We start from the raw sequence: 10,099 nt of genomic DNA, 5'->3' as shown, positions 1-10,099 counted from the left end.
TTGGGAATTATTTGAAGTCTCTAAGTGGTTGGGAAGTGGGTTTAGCTGGATTCCTAGCTGTAAGCAAAAGTCGGCCTCTGATAAGAAGCTGTTGTATTTTATTGATGTGAAGGAGGTAATCACCCTCTCGGGGCTTTCTTTGGTTCAAGAGCATCCTCATTGTTATTTGCAGGCTGCAGTGTAAAATTCTGAATATGTTCAGATACATTTACCCCGTACAACTGAGTTCTTCTCATCAAAAGCAGCTTCCAAGTAGCTGGGCGAAGTTTTAACGATGTATTGGTTGTAACATGAGTTTTGTGAGGCAAGAAAGCTTCCCTCCATTACCTATTCATATGCAATATTGAATTATAAAATAAAACACGGACCTGAAATAGATAGACTTTCCAACAGAGAGACATGCAGCTGCATTACAGAGTCAATTTCATATAGGGATCTTGTGCTGAATCATTTAGCTATTTAGGAATGCATTTCGCAGCTAACTCATCCTGGCAGGCCCAGCGGAATGCGGTTCCTCTTAAAATAAATATGGAGTCATCAAACAGGCCTCACTGTGACAATTAACTGCTGGGCTTGAAGGAACTTTCCTATGGCTTTTCAAAGCATCCAGAACAAAAAGAGAGAGAGAGAGAGAGCATGAATCACGAGCACCTCTAGATATAGGAACAATCTTCTCAAATTTCAATCTTGAATATTAATCCATTGTATTTCCTAGCTGTTAAAAAAAAAAAGGCTTTGTTATACCTGCAAGTAACTGAGTTTCTGGGTAGCTTGAAACTTGCTAAAATAGTTAATTAATAATAATAATAGTAATAATAATAATAATAATAAATGAGAGAAATAATCAAATAGTGATATGTCTAGATGCATTACAGCAACATAGACTCAAATTTCCTTAAAAATTGAGTTATAATATAATTCTAGGAGTTGTTTAGTTGGCTTGACATTATGCATTCTTAAAGCTTTTGAAATAGTTTCACAGAGGGATGATGCTTATTAAGCCAGGGTAGCAGCAGAGGTGGAAAGAACCAAATAGATTTGAGATATATCCACTGAGCATGGGTATAATCATAGCTTTGCAACTGTGTTCACTATTATCCTATAACTTAAATATGGTATCTGGGTGCTAGGTAAAGAAAAATTTTATTCCCTGCTTCTGACACGGCCAAGAAAGATAATAGAATATGCATGGGGATATCACATGTGGCAGATGGAGCACGTTGTAGAGAAAAATATTAAGTGTTCAGCAACACCCATAGTCTAGAACACAGTGGAACTCAAGAAATTAAAATGAATCATGAAAAGGACATACTATACTTGGCCCTATCTGAGAACACAATGAGGGTGATTAACCCACAGGAACATGGTGTGACATTGGCTATCCGTGTGTTATTATACACTGGAAGTAGTACATGAGAGCAGAGAAAGCTTTATAAAGTAGATACACTCACAGGAGATATTAGCTAGATTCCTTGTGGAAAGCTGATACATCACCCTGTGATCCAATAGACTATATTCACCAGAAAGTGTCTTATGCAGGGAAGTTGTGAGTTTATTCCTATCCTGAAGGCACATGGTTAGTTGTTCCTTTTGTGACTCTGAGCAAAGCATGCGAATAGCCTGATTATCGGCATTTTACAAATGTATCAACAATACTCACAGGGATGATACCAGGTACCCTAAATCATAAGCAGTAATTGGCTCAGTTGCTATTTTGATCCCTTTGTACATCACTTCAAAGGCTGCCCTCCTTTTCTCTAAGCACCTGGGCCCTGGGGTCAATGCATGGAATTTCAGGGTGGAAGAGCTATGGGTCCTATTTCAAAGAAAACTTCTTTTGTACAATCAGATCTGAACATTTCGAAGGGTTGGCATGATAAGGTGGTGAGATCTCAACCCATTGACAAAGGACAAGTAACTTTGCCATCCTGTGACATTTTTAAATGGCATTGCAGTATTAAAGGGAAAAGAAGGCAAGCAAACTCTTTTCATTGGCAACATTAAATTGTCTTACAATTCAGACTAACGGAAACTGTAGATAAAGAAAGGTTTAATAGATTATAAAGTGATGTTTAAATGTTAGCATTTTTACTATTGACATCATTGCATACCTGAGTGGAATGAGGATAGCATGGCTCAGAACTCTCCTTGCTTATGGATGGTCATATTCTCTTAGACGGGACTGCTTAACAGAACAATCCATAGTTCCTTTGGGACATGGTGACACACAGACAGAAACATCATCTTTGATTGGAAGTGATGAGAATTTATGGCACAGGGACTTTTACATTATTAATTAGTTTTTTCTGTCTTGTCCATTTCTTTGCCCCCATTCAAGCAGGCAACCGACTCAAATCAAGAGCAGCTTGTGACAAGGCTTCTCAGCATTTTATCATCAAAACCACAAATTCACTGTGAATAGTAGACTCTAAAGGATACTGGAAGAGATTTCTCAGTGAGAAGAAAGTTGATAGAAAAATAAGAAAGATACATTGTTCTTACAGATAAGAATACTAGTATCCAATATCCTTGTACCATTCAATGGTAGAAGAAAAACCCAGTACTTGTCTACTTAGTTTTGCACAGAGGCCAGATGCTGGGGACAAGGCTTACTACATTATCAAATCATCCTTAAATTCATCTTTGACAGAGCCAAGGTTTTGCAATAGCCTAACAGTTAGAGAGGGGAAGTCCTTAAACTATCTAAATTTTCTGTAGCCCTCAAACAGTGCAAGTGGAATCAGCAATTTTAATAATGTTTACATCATTAAAGAAAATGAAAAAAAAATAAAGAAAAATGGACATGAGAGCTCACATTCATCTTAAAGTCCCCAAAGGGAAAGGCTGAGAAACTAAATGCAGTCTCAAGGGTAGAAGAGACCACTATGGTGAGAAAATCTTAAAGACAGTCATTTCAAAAAAGAGTTGAGGCCATGGATGACAAGCCCTAGACAGTGGCTGATTCTAAGTGTAATGTAACACCATGAGAATGGAATCTTCTCCATATACCATAAGAAAGCTTGCATGTGCTGAGCAGCCAACTTAAGATTGGGATCCTCACACATTCTTTAGGCAAGTGCTAACTGCACCTTCTCTGAAAGGCTAATTGAAGCCTATTATGGTATAACCCTTTCACATCCAAACTCTTTAAATCCTGAGTTAGCCAGTGCTGAACATCGAAATGAAATTTCAAGTCAGAATTTTTTTCCTTTATTATCTTCCTATGTCTTCAATTTTGTTAAAAATCTGTGGGAAGCTATATATTAGTGAAAATGCTACACTTCCCTCCACAGGGAAGAGAGCTGTGGCCACGAGTTAATCTCCTACTGTCTGCCTCCTCTATGGGAAAATAAAATTTCAAGGTCTTGTTGGATAGTGGGGCCTGGATATCTTACATTTCTTCTACTTACCCTATTGTGGTAGAAAGACTGTAATGGTTGCTGCCACATGTGCCGATTTAAAGTGTCACATTGAAGACTCCTGGCAGCTTCCTTTCCGTGTTCTCTCAAGAAGTCAGTCTACAGATTATGAAGGAGATAGTGCTGATATTAAATGATGAATCTCAATACATAGAAAGAGAAGAGGAGGAGGAAGGGAAGAGGGGGAGAAAGGGGAGGAGGGGGAGACAGAGTAGAAGCAGGTGACATGGAGATCAGTTCTAGGCACATGAATGAATTCACCCTAGACCTTCAGCCTGTTCTAGATTCAGCTGAATGAAGACAAGTGAGTAACCCCAATGACACTATTTGGAGCAGAAGAGCTGACCAGCTGAGATCAGTCTGAACTGCTGTCCATGAAGAACAAGTCACTGCTGTCCGACGTTATTATGCTCAGGGTTGTCAGTTATATAGCAACGAGATAACTAAAATAAACCTCTAGGGTTCATGGTATGTTATTATTTCAGCGTTCTTTCACCACACTTCCCCTCTCCTGGAAGTCTCTAATGAGTATAAATTAGAACATCTATAAATACCAGCTAGTTCCTTCTGGAGGAAACTTCACCAATGCAAATGTTCTCTGCCCTCAACTGAACTTCAGCTTCTTTAAATAATTCTTGATTATCATTCTGTATGCTTTACATTGACCATTAAATGTGCTTTCCATACCTTCTTTGCACCCCCCCTCCATCTCACACATCATTCTCTGTTTAAGGTCTACCTGGGTAGAGTAAGGTCACCCTGCCCTCTCTGTAGATCTTCGTGGCCCTCCATACAGGACCCATTCAGTGTGAACAGGTGGGAAGATGTTTCATTGGCTAGTCTCTATACCAGGCTAGAGAATTAACAAGTTTGCTCAGCTCTCATAGCTGCATGGCCCAGTCAACCTAGCAATAATAAAGCCATCATTTTGTGTTTTATATTTTTTACTTAGATGTGTTACTTTTTCATTCTAAATTTATAAAACAAGATAGGGAAAGTTACTGATTCATAAAATCCATGAAGGTTCTTAAATATTTACAAACTGGAACAGAATTTCAACTCCAGACAACAATTATTAATTTTCTTCGTTGTGGCCAATGTTTCTATATAAACTCTACATCCAAACCATTATCATTCGTTTAGTCTCAGGTCAAGTCCTACGTTCTTCTGCATTTTAAACTCTTCCTCTATACTGAGTCTCTGCTCTTCAAAAGTATCTCTTATGTAAAAATTACTCCTTCAAGACAGGCACATTTTATCCACCATGTTATTTCTGTGATTCATTTCTCAGGTGACTTCTTGGAGATGCTCCTCTAATATCAGCCTTCTTCTATCACATCATTTAGATTTTCAACATCCTTTAACTTGGTCACCATCCTTAGGCTCCTATGTTGTATTAATTCCTTAGTAAATAGAACAGTCTCTGGGCTCTCTGAGCTAGGGTTTCTACATTTTTCCTTAGGTGTAATAGTGGCTATCCTTTCTGTCCTTGACTTACATATAATGACACACACCCCACCCCCACCATTCTTTTAATTTAACTATGATTCAACATTCCACTCAGAGGCAATACCTTTCTACCACATAGCAAAACAGCAGCTTTCCCCAGGTCACCAACATTGTCTCCTTTCTCATTCTTTGCCCATTCACATTCTAGTGCCATCACGGCAATACAAGAGTTGTGGTCTAATTGCCATTTAACCATCTCTGCCTTAATCTTTATAACTTATTGCATACATCTCCATCCTCAGTTTTACCCACATAATTTATTTTTAATTACCTCATGGCTTGTCTTGGGAGTTGTATAATATATCATAAACACAACATTTCTTTATTTAAAAGTAAAATGTCATCAAGCTGGCTCATTGCTAAATTCTTCATCACATAAATTAGTATTATATCTCAACTGGTACCTCCATCTCAAAATGTCAGAAGTTTTGAATCTCATTTACTAACACATACTTATTCGCATGGGTACCATCTTTATAAATATTTCTGATATACAATATTATTTTTTCTGTATCCATTGCTTGTATTGATGTACCTACCAATAGCTTACCTACAGTATCATTCTATGTTTCCAAAGATAGTCTACTCCCTTACTATTCTTTGGATATCATTGTACTTGAGAATCCATAAAAGTCCTTAAGAGATTCTTGTTGTCTACCAAATATGTGAGCAGCACCTGTCTCTCTGTCAACATCTGGCTCCTCTCTACAGCTCCAGCCAAACTCTTGTATGTCTCCTGCAATATAGACAGGCATTTGATGCAAGCCCTCCCTGAACCTATTCAGTGGCTCATGCTTGCCTATCTGCTTTTCAAGGGCACTGTTCTAGGCTCACTGAATAAGGGAATAAAATATCCCATTCTAATGGGATTTACTGTCAAGTAGACAATGAACCATAAACAACAGTCATATGAATAAATTACATAAAACATATTAGAAAGATCATTGAGAATAAAAGAAAAATAGGCCATAAACAATACATAGAATTTACAGGTAAATAGAGCAATATAATAGAAAGAATAAGGTAAAACAAAGCAAAATGTTGAGGTAAAGGAACAAAGGGAATGTTGATTCAAGTTTCAAGCAGGGTAGAGAGCAGTAATTGAGAAGAGTTTTAAGCAGACAGAAGAAGATAAGGGTCAGTCATTGAGGTGTTCAGGCGGGTCCTTGTCATATTTGGAGAAGAGCAAGAAGGGCAAATTAAGTAACCAAGCAGTGTTCTATAAGGCAAGGTATCCTAGATATTCCTGAGCATTTTAGATTTGCTTTGAGTGAAATAGGAAGCCAGGGCAAAATGGTGAGCGAATGGAGTGCATATTCTGTCCTGAGTTATAAAAAGACATCTACTACTGTGCTGAAAAGAGGCTGGAAGAGTAGTGGTCGAGTCTAGGATACCGTGTGGCCACTGCATAAATCTAAGAGCAGATAGAGATTTGAAAAGCATGATAGGAAAGAAAGAAATAGAGAGAGGAAAGAAGCAAAGTAGGGAGTGAGATATGAAACAGAAAAAAGAAAAAGTGAATATAAAGACAGAAGAAATGGTAGACTGAAAAAGAACACACTGTCGCCACTGGACTGAGTCATTTGCTAGCCTAGCCCATTAGTATTCTGCCAGCTTCCACCTCAGCAGTGCTCCTTGCTCCTGTTATGGAGTTAGCAGCGACTAACCTGCCTTCCTCTTGATTAATCTGAGAGTAGAGTATTTTCTGCTACCTGGGCTATCAAGCTGAAGTCCTGTCTGCTCTTTGAACAATGAAATCAGCCCCAGAGACAAGAGTTGAAAGGAAATCAGAATAAGGCGAGTGGCAATTGGGCAGCTAGACTAAATATAGAGTCATTCCTGCAACTCCTGCTGCCCACACTCTGTGCCTGTTTCCTTGTGAATCTACATTTGGGGAGAAATTCCACCTGTCCTTGTGTCCATGAAATGTTTATGCGTTCTTTAGTCTAGAAAGATGCTCAGAAATTGATTGAGTGAATAGCAATTCCATGTGGAGAAGAAGAAGCTGATAAACAGAATGTATAAATTCCAGAAGAAAACCAATAGGTTTTTTGCCCTGAAAAAACTATGGCAGCCGGGTGTGGTGGCGCATTGAAACCATACTTAAACAAACAAACAAACAAACAAACAAACAAACTAGAAATGACTATGTTACAAATGCAATTCACACTATATTAGTGATAGCTTTTTATCATGGAAACTTTCTTAAACTGCTTCACTCAGATCTTTCTGTGGACAGATACTTTCCACGTCTTTTGGGTCTTTACCTACTTTCCATTTTCATCCCCAGTGAACAGCTCATTGCAATCCTGTTTATCTCAGGCAGACCTTGCCAGGATATTTAATAATTGCCCTTCCTGTGCTGGAAGTTGTTATATTGATCGCTTTGAGAGATAATATTTACTTTTTTCTCTACATCCATTTGTTCAGAGCATTCCATATACAGTCACAGCAATTATCAGAGCTAATTCTCAAAAGCAGAGAAATTGCAGTCTTTGGCTTCTATCTATAGGTTTTCCTTCACTTTTACAAATAATGATTTATGCAAAGTCACCAAGACAGCCATTGCTTCGATGCTAGGTTTATTATCTCCATGATGAACAGACAAGTCATTAAGCGCTCTAGGAGGATTAGTGTAGAGAAAGATCACCACACTGTGATTTTTCTGGTTATGTGGTTCAATACAATGATGGTTTAAGGAAATAAGAGCCAATTCGAGACCTGCCATTGTGGAACTCTAAATATCATCAATAGGCAGTTATCAAAGCTCGGACTGATTGGGATTTTCCTCCCATAAAATTCTCATCCATCACATACCCACTAAGTGAGTCACAACAAGTAAATTCTAAGAAATGGGAATGATGTCCCAGTTTGAATCTATAATATATGTCTTACCCCTGGGCCAAGGCTATCAAGTAACCAGAAAGAGTTCCCTTAAGCCTTGTGTAATTAGCTTCCATATAGCCACATTTCATGTTGCTCTGTATATTGTGTGGAGTGTATGTTTGTGGATTTAAAATTGTATTGGTTATAAGAAGACCAGTACAGTTTCTTTCGAACTGTATTTTTATGTGCATTATGGTTGGTAGAAGGCATAGGAAAGTGATGGATGGATGAGTGATTGAATATATGAATGAATGAATGAATGAATGAATGAATGAATGAATATACAAACACCTAACTCTGTCTCTGTTTGTTATCCTTGGTTCTTCTCTGAACTTTATTCTAAATAGTGATCAACTGTTCTCTTACCATATAGATGTAGTGGGAACCTAATTTTCATAAGGCTCCATTTATTATTAAAGGTTTTATATAGACTATGTCTAGGATTTCTTTATATCTTGCTCACAGTAGGTGCCCCCTCTCCTTCTTTTGTCAGCTACTCTACATTCTAGATTTCTACAATTGGAAACTACAGAATGTGATAATGACACTAGCAGCATTAAAGTTAACAGCTTTATAGTTGGTGTAGTTTAATAGAGAATAAATGCATGGAAGCAAGTACCTGATACTTAATTACTGTATTCATAATTTCAAAATCTGGGAAGCATGGTTTAGGTCATTCAATTTCTCTGGTTTCAGTATCTTCAGCTTTATGATAATATAACAATGCTCTGGCTCAAAGGATTATTGTGGAGGTGAAATGTACAGTACATTTTAGTTGTTCTTAGAGTACAGTAGTGCTGAATAGCATGACCTATGGTTTCAGGGCATATTCCTGCGGGAACTAGGCATGATTTTATTGCTCAACAATTCCAAGACAGGAACAGTTACATTCTCATCAGTTGACTGATGAGAAAACTAAGATTCAGAGTTCCTTAACAGAGTCAGGTTCAGAGCTAACCAAGTTAAACAAATTCCAACAAAGAGGGAATGGCTGGGCTGCAGTTCAAATCTAGGCAGTTAGACTTTGTCTCTTAGAGGTGGATAGGATTTCCCTTTCGTGTCCCATCAGATATGGTATTACTCCTTCCCAGTAGTCACTAGCACTTCTGCTTGTCCATCAAGCTTCCTTTCACTACTGGTAATATCAGTGTTGGATAGCATGTTTTAAACACTCGTTTGATAGTAAAATTGAGTGTAGTTAGTCTGAAGTGACTAACTACATTAATTTAATTTAACTTAATGGTTATTATACAATGATTCACTTCTCCCTTTTATGATTTGATTGCAGTCAAAGGCTGGGCTGATCCTTGTACTGCTTGGTATACTCCACATACACATACATGTGATGTTCCTTAAAATAAATACTTGCTAGAGGCACTGCTGTCACGTAATGGACATGGAGTGCTACAGATGTTGACAGGAGTAAGTCCATTTGGACATATGTGATGATTCAGGTAAAATGAGAGAATGAAGTTCCAGGGTTTCAGGAAAGGATAAAGCAAGAGTACATTTGTGAGATAGGTACACCATCAGATGAACAACTAGGCCTCCTGGGCTTGGATCTCTGCTTGTTACAATGCTCTTTGTATGAGAAAATGTCTACTTACTGCTAGGTTCTCATTTTAATTAATTCTGACACTGGGCTGACTGGCTCTACCAAAATGCTCAGATGCAAATAAGATGAGTGTGGGAGGAGACTCCCAAATGTGTGCCTGAGCCTGGACATCTATGAATGTATGTCATACTAAGAGCTTCTTAATTCTAAATTGTGAGCAACAGCAATCCACAACACTGTGTAGGAAAACTCATTCAATTACAACTCTAAAATTTAAGTTGCTTCTTTAAACCTTGATTAAAATTACCGGGCATGCAACAGCAGACGGAGAGCAGCAATGCTGCCCTGAGCAGTGATTAATGGCCAGTCCATCAGGTTGTTTTGCAATAATCATCAGGGTCCTCTAAGGATCAGCATCTCCAGCATCTGCAAGGAAAGACAGATGTGTGGCTGCCTCGTGAGACCTACTGAGTCAATTTCTCTGGGGTGCCAGTGATGATATGTGGATACAGGATGTGTGATGCAGTGATGCTTCAGTTATCCTGTAAGTTGTGTATAGCTGATGTCTGTGTTGAATTTATACTAAAAAAAAAAGAAAAAGAAAAAAAAGCGACTACAGCATAGCCACTATGTTGAGATATGTAGTAGCCATCCAAAGGCTCATATGTTGGTGACTAGGTCCTCAGAAATAGGTTAAATCATGGAGAGTTGAGTAGATTAAAAAAGCACT

The 10,099-nt window shown here is 38.2% G+C and overlaps 1 long non-coding RNA gene across 1 annotated transcript; it reads right to left on the bottom strand.

Annotated features, from left to right (window-relative positions):
* Positions 1 to 2,274: 2,274 nt before the first annotated feature.
* On the bottom strand, positions 2,275 to 9,787 carry LOC110293842 (uncharacterized). Its single transcript, XR_002377868.1, has 3 exons — positions 9,677 to 9,787; positions 3,411 to 3,518; positions 2,275 to 2,438 (listed from the first exon to the last, which is right to left on the bottom strand). It is a non-coding gene; the product is annotated as an uncharacterized LOC110293842 (long non-coding RNA).
* Positions 9,788 to 10,099: the final 312 nt, after the last annotated feature.

The sequence above is a fragment of the Mus caroli genome, unplaced genomic scaffold (genome assembly GCF_978045245.1).
Source record: "Mus caroli unplaced genomic scaffold, Mus_caroli_1 scaffold_4, whole genome shotgun sequence".
Taxonomy (NCBI): Eukaryota; Metazoa; Chordata; class Mammalia; order Rodentia; family Muridae; genus Mus; species Mus caroli.
The sequence above is the reverse complement of the archived record's forward strand: the minus strand, read 5'-3'. Positions and strand labels throughout refer to the sequence as shown.